Source organism: Macaca thibetana, chromosome 3 (assembly GCF_024542745.1).
Source record: "Macaca thibetana thibetana isolate TM-01 chromosome 3, ASM2454274v1, whole genome shotgun sequence".
NCBI lineage: Eukaryota > Metazoa > Chordata > Mammalia > Primates > Cercopithecidae > Macaca > Macaca thibetana.
In genome coordinates this window covers 128,250,173-128,263,002 of record NC_065580.1, presented here as the reverse complement: position 1 = coordinate 128,263,002, position 12,830 = coordinate 128,250,173, and the positions used below count along the sequence as shown (strand labels likewise).

General features: G+C 37.3%; 1 protein-coding gene and 1 pseudogene across 1 annotated transcript in view; both read left to right on the top strand.

Moving 5' to 3' along the window:
* LOC126950211 (zinc finger protein 680) overlaps positions 1-12,830 on the top strand; it is a 473,756-nt gene that overhangs the window by 125,268 nt on the left and 335,658 nt on the right. The window lies entirely within an intron of this gene.
* On the top strand, positions 1,938-3,045 carry LOC126950226 (selenide, water dikinase 1-like; annotated as a pseudogene).

Below are 12,830 nucleotides of genomic sequence, written 5' to 3'. Positions count from 1 at the left end.
TGAAATTTTGTTGACACTTAAGTGTCTCTGACTTACCAGGAATATTGAAATTTTCCATAAATTCAATTGAGCACTGTAAAAAAACAATTGTTTACTAATAGCCTTTGGGAGGCAGAGTAAGATTTGTAGAATTTCTTTATAATGTGTTCCTAGTAATCCCTCTGAACACAGCATTCTCAATTTTTAATATTCACCCTGAGTCACTCAGGGGAAATTGGTATCTCCGTAAACAGGCAGAAGAAGGTGCTAGGTGGAGGTGCATCACATTGCACAGAAATGATGTCCACACGCACCTATAAGGGTCTTAATTTAATGGACTGTTAGTTACATGGCTACATACTTACTGAATCTAGTCATACTATATTTTGTCAGCTAATGGCATTTGTTACCTATTAATTCAATACAATTATTTGCTTGGCTGAAAAATAAATCCTTTGTTAATTTATTGTAAATTGAGAGATTAGATTTACATTCTTCAATCTTTTAATGTTAAAGCAAATCAGAGAAGAGCAATGTATGTATATAGTATCCATTTCCTACCTATGAAATTTATCTTTGTATTGCCTTGAAAACCCTAGGTAGCCACCTAAAGAATGCCCTCTTCAAATCCTTTAGCCAGGAATTTAGACTCCAAAAATAAAAAACTTAATGATAGACCAAAGTCTAAATCTTCTCTTTGCTTCTTGTCAGGAATCTGGCCATTTCAAAAAGCATGTCAATTATGCCAAGCCATTGAAAAGATGTGGTTTTGACTAGTTTTATCCCATTTCATTTTTTTTCTAATTGTTACTTTTATCATGTTAATCTAAGAGCAAATATCTACATAAGCGTTCTTGCATTCAAGCAATATTTATATTATGACTAGGTGTGACGGCTCATGCCTGTAATCTCAGCACTTTTGGAGGCCGAGGTGGGCAGATCACTTGAGGTCAGAAGTTCAAGACTAGCCTGGCAAACATGGTGAAACCTCATCTCTACTAAAAATACAAAAGTTAACCAGGTGTGGTGGTGTGCGCCTGTAGTTTCAGCTGCTTTGCAGGCTGAGGCAGGACAATAAGTTGAACCTGGGAAATGGAGGTTGCAATGACCTGAGATCCTGCCACTGCACTTCAGCTGGAGTAATGAAGTGAGACTCTGTCTCCAAAAAAAAGAAAAGAAGTGTGTGTGTGTGTGTGTGTGTGTGTGTGTGTGTGTTTAAAGTTCAATATTGTATTACAGTATAGTAGAATCCTCTAAAAATATTAACTTCTTTCTGGCTTATTCTTTGTGTACCATTTTATACATTCACAAAAACAGTAAACAATGAAAATGTACCCAATTATTCAATTTTTGTTAATTTTTATTAAAAGTGAGAGTTAAAAATAATTATTTTTTTTCTGGTTAAAGAAGTTTTTGTTTTGTTTTGTTTTTTTGAGACAGAGCCTCACTCTGTCACCCAGGCTGGAGTGCAGTGGCTCGATCTTGGCTCACTGCAACCTCCACCTCCCAGGTTCAAGCGATTAAAGATGGTTTTTATTGTTATACTCAGGACTGTTATCTCTGGAGACACATTTGCCTGTGTTTTAATATTGGCTCTGTTTCTTTCTCTGCAAACTGAGGATAATAACAACACCTATGTTATTCAGTTACTGTGAGAATTAAATTTATTAACACAATAGTATTATAGTTAATGCTCAGTACAAATTAACAATTAATAAGATATGTATATGCTGAATTACACTAGTATGTTAAGATGGAAATGCCCTTTTATAGCACGAGTTTTTTGATCAATATATTTAATTTTTAAAAATAAATGTTGTATAGATACACAATGAAATACTATTCAGCCTTAAAAGGTGGTAAATTTCATCATTTGAAACAATATAGATAAATTTAGAAGACATCATACTAGATGGAATAATCCTGACACAGAGAGACAAATACTACATGATTATATATATATATACACATACACACACACACACACACACACACAGAATAAAGTTTAACTCGGGGTGCAAAGCAAGCCGCTAGATCCATAAAGAACCCAGCCAACCTGCAAAGGGAGGGGAGGGGATGAGCTGTGAGGAGAGCGGGGCCCAAGAACCATGTCTACCCGGGAGTCCTTTAACCTGGAAAGTTACAAATTGGACAAAAGCTTCCGGCTAACCAGATTCACTGAACTTAAGGCTGCAAAGTGCCCCAAGATATCCTGCAAAAATTGCTGAAATCTTTACAGGCGAACCACTTCCAAGAAGATGAGCAATTTTTGGAAGCCGTTATGCCAAGGCTTGGCATTGGAATGGATACTTGTGTCATTCCTTTGAGACACAGTGGGCTTTCCTTGGTTCAAATCACAGATTACATTTACCTGATCGTAGACTACTCCTATATGATGGGCAGGATAGCATGTGCCAATGTCCTCAGTGACCTCTATGCAATGGGGGTCACGGAATGTGGCAATATGCTGATGCTCCTTAGAGTCAATAATAAAATGATCGACAGGGAAAGAGATAAAGTGATGCTTCTGATTATCCAAGGTTTTAAAGATGCAGTTGAATAAACAGGAACATCTGTAACAGGCAGCCAAACAGTACTAAACCCCTGGATTGTCCTGGGAGGAGTCGCTACCACTGTCTGCCAGCCCAGTGAATTTATCATGCCAGACAATGCAGTGCCAGGGGACGTGCTGGTGTTGACAAAACCCCTGGGGACACAGGTGGCAGTGACTGTGCACCAGTGGCTGGATATTCCTGAGAAATGGAATAAGATTAAACTAGTGGTCACCCAAGAAGATGTAGAGCTGGCCTACCAGAAGGTGATGATGAACATGGGGAGGCTCAACAGGACAGGCGGCCTTCTGATCTGTTTACCACGTGAGCAAGCAGCTCGGTTCTGTGCAGAGATAAAGTCCTCCAGATGTGGTGAAGGCCACCAAGCATGATTATTGGGATTGTAGAGAAGGGCAACCACACAGCCAGAATCATAGACAAACCCTGGATCATCAAGATTGCACCACAAGTGGCCACTCAAAATGTGAATCCCACACCTGGGGCCACCTCTTAATCTAGACAGAAATAGCTGTTTGGTTTTGTTTTTAAATAGATCTATTTCCGTTATCGTCACTTCAATTAAAGACTATAAGCAACAAAAATCTCATTATATCTACACATCGGGTGACCTTAGGTCAGTTTGTAAGTGGATACAATTAATAAAATAAAATCCATTGCCTTTTTTTCTTGTTACATTAACTGAAGATGCACCTAATCTTGAGGCAGCATCTGAGTTAAGAATTATATTGTTATCTAATACTGATGACTCATTTTGAATCTTTCGACACTTATCTCTTGCCACATAGGCTCTTTTTAAAGGTGCTTTCACATAGCACAGACATAACCAGTAGTCGTGTCAAATAGCAGTTGGTGTCTTCATTTTACGTATATTTATCATATAAGTTTGATTTTTTTTAAGGGTCTTGAATGGTTTTCTGGAGAGACAGCATTGGTCAGTGGCACATGATGGCATCCCAGTCATAAGAAGGTTGCATGATTCCTTTGAATGTTTGATTTGAAAAGCCTAGTCTTGTCTCTCAAGAGCATCTCGGACCCAGAACATTCTCCAGTAGTGCATTGGTTCAACACGGCAAGTGCTTCGCTCCTTGGAAGACACTTTGAAGACAAAAAAGAAATATTATTTCTTTTTTTTTATGTAGCCTTCCTGATATTTACAGTAATCCCACTAACTGTTTTCTTTATTGATAGCAAAAAAAGGATACTTTTTGCAATGTTCTATAGTGCTATAAGGAATTGCCTTCCAAATGGAGGTTCATGTATAATACTCATTTACAATTCAACATATAAATAATTTTTAAATATAATCAATAATAAAGACTGTTCTGTGGATGGTAGTGTTTAATACATTTTATATTTTGTATAGTGATTTTAGGCCTTTTGTTTTCTTAAAATCAGCAGCTTTTTAGCCTAATTCTTAGCATTATTTTGTCCTTTGTGCCAGTATGTTTTTGTGCACGCTTTTTGTGATCTGTGGCAAAAACCTGCATTGCCAACATTGCAGCTCGAACTTAAACTTGTTATTCAAATACATATTTATTTTTTTAATTACTCTTGTATAAAAAAAAGAATAAAGTTTAACTCAAAAAAGTAGAAAGTGGAATAATCTTTACCAGAGGCTGGGTGTGGTGGGAAGGAAACAGAGAGGGGTTGATCAAAAAATACAAAGTTTCAAATAGACAGGATAAACAGGTTTTGAGATCTATTGCACAGCAGGGTGACTATAGTAAACAATAACGTATATTTTAGAATAACTAAGAGTAAATTTCAAGTATCTCACCACAAAAAATGATAGGTAAGCAAGTTGTTATTTAACTCGACATAATCATTTCATACTACATACATATATTCAAATATCTCATTGTAACCCATAATGTACATTATCTGATTGGTCAGTGAAAATACTATTAATATATGTATTTTTAAAAGGATAGTATTTAAAACATTCAACTACTATTATACCCCCAGACTGACTAGAAGAAACACTGGTTACAAAGCACTGATGTGGCCACTTTGTTTTTTGGTTTAACGTTAATCATGATCTAAAAGAATCAACAAATAAGAGTGAATAAATTTCCTGTACACTCAGTATGTGCTAGGGACTTATTGGGCACATATATTTGTATTAACTGCTTTAATTTTACCAAAACCCTAAGATTTAGGCAGTAAAGAGCTGAAGAGTCAAGCACAGAGAGATCAAGAAACTGTATTCATGTCATACAGCCCATAAATGGCAAAACTGGAAGGCAGCAAGGAACCACCTAATACAGAGTTTCAATCTTAACCATTAGGCCCAACACCCTCTCATACAATGCTACTTTTTATTTTTGACCTAACATTTTTAGCTTTGAATTTTCTAAATTAGTAGAAATAAAGAGAAATTTTAAAAACCCTTTTTTGGGAAAAAAAAAATAGTGAACAGGAGGCAAGGACTAGATTGCAGCTCCCACTCAGAGCAGTATGTGGAGACTCACATCATTAACTTTTGCTCCAGAAGTACTGCAGGAATAAACCAGGAGAGCTGAGAGAATGTGAAGACCCCCTGAAGGAAGCAAGTTGCTCCTGCAGGACCTGGCAGACAGCCAAAATATTGATAGTGTTCAAGATGTGAAAGTGGGAAAAAGGGATAGTCTGCCCTTGAACACATACGCTCACTAGGGAACCTGAAATTCTAGAACATGGAATAAGAAATCTGACTTTACCTGGAGCTGAGTCAGTTTAGAGAGCTGAGCTACATACAGAGGTAGAAGAAGCAGGAAAAGCCCTGTGGGCTCTCTGACTCTTCTGGGAAGCCATTTTAGACCTGCCTCAAAGGGGTCCTCGGGGAGGGCTGCCAGGGGAACTTGGAAAGGACCACAGGGAGAAGGAAACCTCCAGCTGAACTTTCTAACAATTCTAACCAAACTTGAAGTCTCCTGACCAGAAACTCAGAAAGGGTGTGAATTGGGTGAGCAGACTCCACAGGCAGCAAGGCACAAAAGCCCTGCCTGCTTTTGCAGCTGGGAGACTAGTGGCCAGGGGCAGTCTCTTAGCTCTGCTCCCTCACTGCCTGGCAGAACACTTGGTGCTCTTGGGGGTGGGGAACACGGTGGGAATGAGTGTTGCTTTTTGGGTTGCATGAGAGATGGGTGAGGCATGTAACTGCTGGCTTTCCCCTTCTCCACCACACCCCTGACAACCTGCGTGACACAGTAGAGGCAGCCATAATCCTTTGGGAACATAACTCTATTGACCTGGGAACCACACCTCCATTTCCCACTGCAGCTGCAGCAAGCCCCGCCCAAGGAGAGGCTAAGCTCAAACACACCTACCCATGGCCCCACATGATCTTCCCTCCCTACCCAGCCTGGTAGCTGAAAACAAATATCATATATTCTTGGGAATCCTAGGACCCCACCCATCACCTGATTCTCCCTATACTACCACAGCTGATGCTCCCTTGAAAGCACCACCTCCTGGCAAGTGGCCAACCAGTACAAAAATAGTGCATTAAACAACCAAAACTAAGGACTCTCACAGAGTCCAATTTATCATCTGCTACCTCCACAAAAGCAGGTGTTAATATCCACAGCTGAGAGACCTGCGTTCAATTCACATCAACTCTGTGTGGACAACCCTCAGTACCAGCCTGGAGCCTGATGGACCTGCTGAGTGGCTAGATCCAGAAGAGAGATAACAATCATTACAGCTTGGCTCTCAGGAAGCCACATTGATAGGAAAAAGGGGAGAGTACTACATCAAGAGAATACCCCATGGGACAAAATAATCTGAACAGTAGCCTTGACACTTAGACATTCCCTTGGACATAGCCTACCCAAGTGAGATGGAACCAGAAAAACAATTCTGGTATTATGACAAAACAAGGTTCTTTAACATTCCCCCAAAATCACACTCACCAGCAATGGATCTAAACCAAGAGGAAATCCCTGATTCACCTGAAAAAATAATTCAGAAGGTCAGTTATTAAACTAATCAAGGAGGCACTAGAGAAAGGTGAAGTCCAATTTAGGAAATAGAAAAAAAAAATACAAGAAATAAGGGGAGAAATCTTCAGTTAAATAGATAGAATAAATGAAAAACAATTACAACTTCAGAAAATGAAGGACACCCTTAGAGAAAAGCAAAATGTTCTGGAAAGTCTTGGCAATAGAATCAAGCAAGCAGAAGAAAGAAGTTCAGAGCTCAAAGACAAGGTTTTTGGATTAACCCAATCCAACAACAACAAAGAAAAAAAGAATGAGAAAAAATGAACAAAGCTTCCAAGAAGTTTGGAATTATTTTAAGTGAACAAAGCTAAGAATAATTGGTGTTGCTGAGGAGAAAGAGAAATCTAAAACTTTGGAAAGAAAATCCTATCAGATTAAGAACAGATTTCTCAGCAGAAACCCTACAAGCTAGAAAAATTAAACAATTATTAGCCAAGAATTTTTTATCCAGTAAAACTAAGCTTCATAAATGAAGAAAAGATACTGTCTCTTTCAGACAAACAAATGCTGAGAGCATTTGCCACTACCAAGTCAGCACTAAAAGAACTACTAAAAAGAGCTCAAAATATTGATACACCTCTTTGAAACACATCAAACAGAACCTCTTTATAGCATAAATCTCACAGGACCTAAAAACCAAAAATACAATTTAAAAAAAAACAGTTTTCAGGCCACAAACAGCACAATGAATAAAATAGTACCTTACATCTCAATACTAACATTGAAAGTAAATGGCCTGAATGCTCCACTTAAAAAATACAGAATTGAAGAATTGATAAGAATTCACCAACCAATTATCTGCTGCCTTTGAGAGACTCATCTAACATAAGGATTCACATAAAACTTACGGTAATGGAGTGGAAGAAAACATTCCATGCAAATAGACACCAAAAGCAAACAGGAGTAGCTATTTTTATAACAGACAAAGCAAACTTTAAAGCAATAGCAGTTAAAGAAGACAAACAGGGACATTTTATCATAATAAAAGGCCTTGTCCAACAGAAAAATATCACAATCTTAAATATATATATGCATCTAACACTGGAGCTCCCAAATTTATAAAACAATTACTACTAGACCTAAGAAATGAGAGAGACAGTAACACAATAGTGGAAAATTTTAATATTCCACTGACAGCACTAGACAGTTCATCAAGACAGCAAGTTAACAAAGAAACAATGGACTTAAACTATACCCTAGAACAAATGAGCTTAACAGATACTTACAGAACATTCTAACCAAGAACTGCAGAAAAAAAAAAAAAAAAAAAAATATATATATATATATATATATATATATATATATATAAAAAGTAGAGATGGGGTTTCACCATGTAAGCCATGCTGGTCTCAAACTCCTGACCTCAAGTGATCTGCCCACCTCAGCCTCCCAAAGTGTGGGAATTACAGGTGTGAGCCACAAGGCCCAGCCTACAGATGCAAAAGGTCTTAACAAAATACTAGCTAACCAAATCAAACAACATATTTAAAAAAAATCCACTATAATCAAGTAGGTTTTATACCAAAGATTCATGGATGGTTTAACATGTAGAAGTCACTAAATGTGATATACCACATAAACAGAATTAAAACAAAAAATCACGATTATCTCAATAGATGAAGATAAAGCATCTGACAAAATTCCAGGATCCCTTTATGATTAAAACCCTCAGCAAAATTGGCATACCAGAGACATATTTTAATGTAATAAAAGCCATCTGTGACAAATCTACTGCCAACATAATACTGAATGGGGAAAAGTTGAAAGCATTTTTCTCTGAGAACTGGAACAAGACAAAAATGTCCAGTCTCACCATTTTCATTCAACATAGTACTGAAAGTCCTACCCAAAGCAATCAAACAAGAGAAAGAAATAAAGGGCGTCCAAATTGGTAAAGAGGAGCTCAAACTGTAATTTTTTCCTGATGATATAATTGTATACCTAGAAAGCACTAAAGACTCCTCCAAAAATCTCCTAAAACTGATAAATTCAACAAAGTTTCAGAATACAAAATCAATGTACACAAATCAGTAGCTCTGCTACACACCAACAGCAACCAAGCTGAAAATCAAATTAAGACTTCAACCCCTTTTATAATAGTTGCACAAAAAGAAAAAAAAAATTACTTAGGAATATACCTAACCACGAAGGTGAACCATCTCTACGAGAAAAACTACAAAACACTGCTGAAAGAAATTACAGATGACACAAGCAAATGAAAATATATACCTACTTATGGATGGGTAGAATCAATATTGTGAAAATGACCATAATGCCAAAAGCAATCTACAAATTAAACACAATTGCCATCAAAATACTATCATTATTCTTCACAGAACTATAAAAAATAATCCTACAATTCATATGGAACCAAAGAAGAGCTTGCATAGCCAAAGCAAGACTAACCAAAACCAACAAATCTGAAGGCATCACACGACCTAACTTCAAACTACACTATAAGGCCACAGTCACCAAAACAGCATGGTACTGGTATAAAAAACAGCCAACGGAACAGCATGGAGAACCCAGAAATACACTCAAATACTTACAGCCAACTGATCTTTCACAAAGCAAACAAAAACATAAAGTGGGAAAAGGACACCCTATTCAACAAATGGTGCTGGGGTAATTGGCAAGCCACATGTAGAAGAATACAACTGGGTCCTCATCTCTCACCTTATATAAAAATCAACTCAAGATGGATCTAAGACTTAAATCTAAGATCTAAGACCTAAAACTATAAACAAAAACCCACAGAGTGGGAGGAAATTTTCAAAATTTATACATCTGATGAAGGACTAAGATCCAGAATCTACAATGAATTCAAACAAATTAGCATAGAAAAAACAATCTCATTGAAAAGTGTGCTAAAAACACGAAGAGACAATTCTCAAAAGAAGATATAAAAATGGCCAGCAAACCTATGAAAAAAAATGGTCAATATCACTAATAATCAGGGAAATGCAAATCCAAACTACAATGTGATACCACCTTACTCCCACAAGAATTGCCATAATCAAATAATCAAAAAATAATAAATGTTCATGTGGATGCAGTGAAAAGGGAACACTTCTACACTGCTGGTGGGAATCTAAACTAGCACAACCACTATGGAAAAGAGTGTGGAGATGTCTTAAAGAACTAAAGGTAGAACTACCATTTGATCCACCAATCCCACTACTGGATGTCTACCCAGAGCAAAAAAAGATATCATACAAAAAAGATACTTGCACATGCATGTTTATAGCAGAATGATTTGCAGTTGCAAAAATGTGAAACAAACCTAAATGACCATCAATCAATGAGCAAACAAAGGAACTGTAGTATATATATGATGGAATACTAATCAGCTATAAAAAGGAATGAATTAATGTAATTCACAGCAGCCTAGATAGGACTGAAGACTATTATTCTAAGTGAAGTAACTCAGGAATGGAAAACCAAACATCGTATGTTCTCACTCACAAGTTGGAACTAAGTTATGAGTATGTAAAGGCATGAAAATGACACAATGGATGGTGGAGACTCAGAGGGGAATGTTGGGAAGGAGGTGAGAGATAAAAGACTACAAATTGGGTTAAGTGTACACTGCTTGGGTGATGGGTGCACCAAAATCTCACAAATCACCCCTAACAAACTTACTCAGCCGGGCACGGTGGCTCACACCTGTAATCCCAACACTTTGGGAGGCCGAGGTAGGCAGATCACGAGGTCAGGAGTTCCAGACCAGCCTGACCAACATGGTGAAACCCCATCTCTACTAAAAATACAAAAATTAGCCGGGCATGATGGCTTGCACCTGTAATCTCAGCTGCTCAGGAGGCTGAGGCAGGAGAATCGCTTGAACCCGGGAGGCAGAGGTTGCAGTGAGCCAAGATTGCGCCACTGTATTCCAGCCTTGGTGACACAGCGAGACTCCATCTCAAAAAAACAAAAAACAAAACAAAAACACATCAAACTTACTCATGTAACCAAATACCACCTGTTCCCCAAAACCTATGAAAAACAAAAAGACTGAAAGGGACCTCAGGGCTCATCCAGACTCACCTTTCTCATTTTGCAGAAGAGAGGCTGGATATAGTGTCAATCTCACCTAGCCTTTAAGAGATCGACTCCAGACCTAAAATCAGACCCTCTGACCCCAAGCCCAAGTTCTCTTTAGCTGTCACTCTCTCTCTTCAAAGAACAAGAAAGAATCAAATTGAGAAAGGGAGTGGTAACACCCACACCCAGATTCTATTCTCCTGGGCACTGCCTTCCCTGTAGGACCGTTTTCATTCCCAGTGCTCATGTTATGCCTAAACCCTGGAAAAATGTGCCCTTTAAATCTCTGTGCACCCCTGAAACTAGCAGGCATTAAAAGTAATAACAACAGGTTGGGCACACAGGCTTGTACCTGTGGTCCCAGCTAGTCGGGAGAGTGAGGAGGGAGGACATCTTAAGCCCAAGAGTTCTAGGCTGCAGTGACTTAAAAAAATTTGACCTTGGCCGGCGCGGTGGCTCATGCCTGTAATCCCAGCACTTTGGGAGGTCGAGGCGGGCGGATCACGAGGTCAAGAGATTGAGACCAGCCTGGCCAACATGGTGAAACCCCAGTCTCTACTAAAAATACAAAAATTAGCTGGGCATGGTGGCATGCGACTGTAGTCCCAGCCACTCAGTGGGCTGAAGCAGAACAATCTTTTGGACTGGGAGATGAAGGACCCAGTGAGCTGAGATCACACCACTGTACTCCAGCCTGGTGACAGAGCGAGACTCCGTCTCAAAAAATAAAAAAATTAAAAAATAAATTCACCTCAAAATCCCAGGAAATCAAAAGAGAAATAGATTAGTTCAAATTAAAAAGCTGCTGCATGGAATCTGATACAATCAACAAAATGAGATAACTAAAAAAATAGAGAAAATATTTGCAAATCATACATGTGACAAGTGGTTAATATCAAAAATACATAAGAAACTCAAACGACTATATGACAAAAGACGATTAAAATGAGTGAAAGTCTTAAATATTTTTCAAGACATACATATGGTCAAGAGATACATAAAAATGCTCGATATAAGTTATTATCGGGGAAAGGAAAGCAAAAAAAACTGTATAAACTCATTTCTGTTAGAATTACTCTTATTTTTAAAAATGTGTTAGTCAAGGTGTGAAAAAATGGCAATGTTTGCACACTGTTGGTTTGAATGTGAATGAGGACAGTCATTATGAAAAACAAAATAAAGCTTTCTCAAAAAAATTTAAAATTAAACCACCATATAATTTTATTATTGGTTATATATCCAAAACAAACGAAATCAGAATGAAGAAACATTTGTGCTTGTTTTTTGCAACACTCTTCATAATTACCAAAATATAGAATCAGTGGTTTCAACATTTAATGAGTACACAAAGACAATGTGGCATATACACACTTTATATGGCATATACACATGACATATAAAGATGAATGGAATACTATTCATCTTTAAAGAAGGAAATTTTATTATTTTCAATCACATGAATTAACCTGGAGGAAAACATTATATTTGTCAAAATAAGCCAGGCACAAAGATTATTATTTCATGATTTCACTTACAAAAGGATTCTAAAAAACTTAATCTTATTGAAGTAAAGTGGTGACCACCACACACCAAGTTATTTAGGAGAAAGGAGGGTTTGAAAAGGTGTTGATCAAAAAATACATAATTATAGTTAATAGAATAAGTTTAAGAGATTTTTTTTTTTGTACAGCATAGTGACTATAGATCAAAATAAGGTATTTGTAGTTTTGAAAGATGCTGACAATGTCATGTGCTCTTGTCACAAAAATGTTAACTATGTGAGGTAACATACCTAGAATTAAGCATTTGACGATCTATATATACTTCCAAATATTATGTTTTACAAAATAAATACACATTTCTTTATTACAGATAGTAATGGTATGAAAGACACTAAAAGGGCAGGTGTTGCTTATAGACTTCTGACTGGCCACTCTGGGAAAACAATAAACAAGTTTGCATAAAAAATAACACAAAATAGTTTAAAAGTTGCCATAATCTCCAAAATTTTTCCAGAGAAAATGACCAAGAAATTGACGACAGGTGAGTAAGAATATAAACTGTAGACTGATCTTCACTCACTAAAAAAACACACAAGAGAGTGAAATTCCTCTGAGTTGTAATATTAATATGGACAAGAAATATTCCGAATTTCAAATCCACAGATGTCATTTTATTATTTTGCAACCTTTAACATTCACACTTAAAAATAAAGGATTCAGCAGGGCACAGTGGCTCACGCCTGTAATCG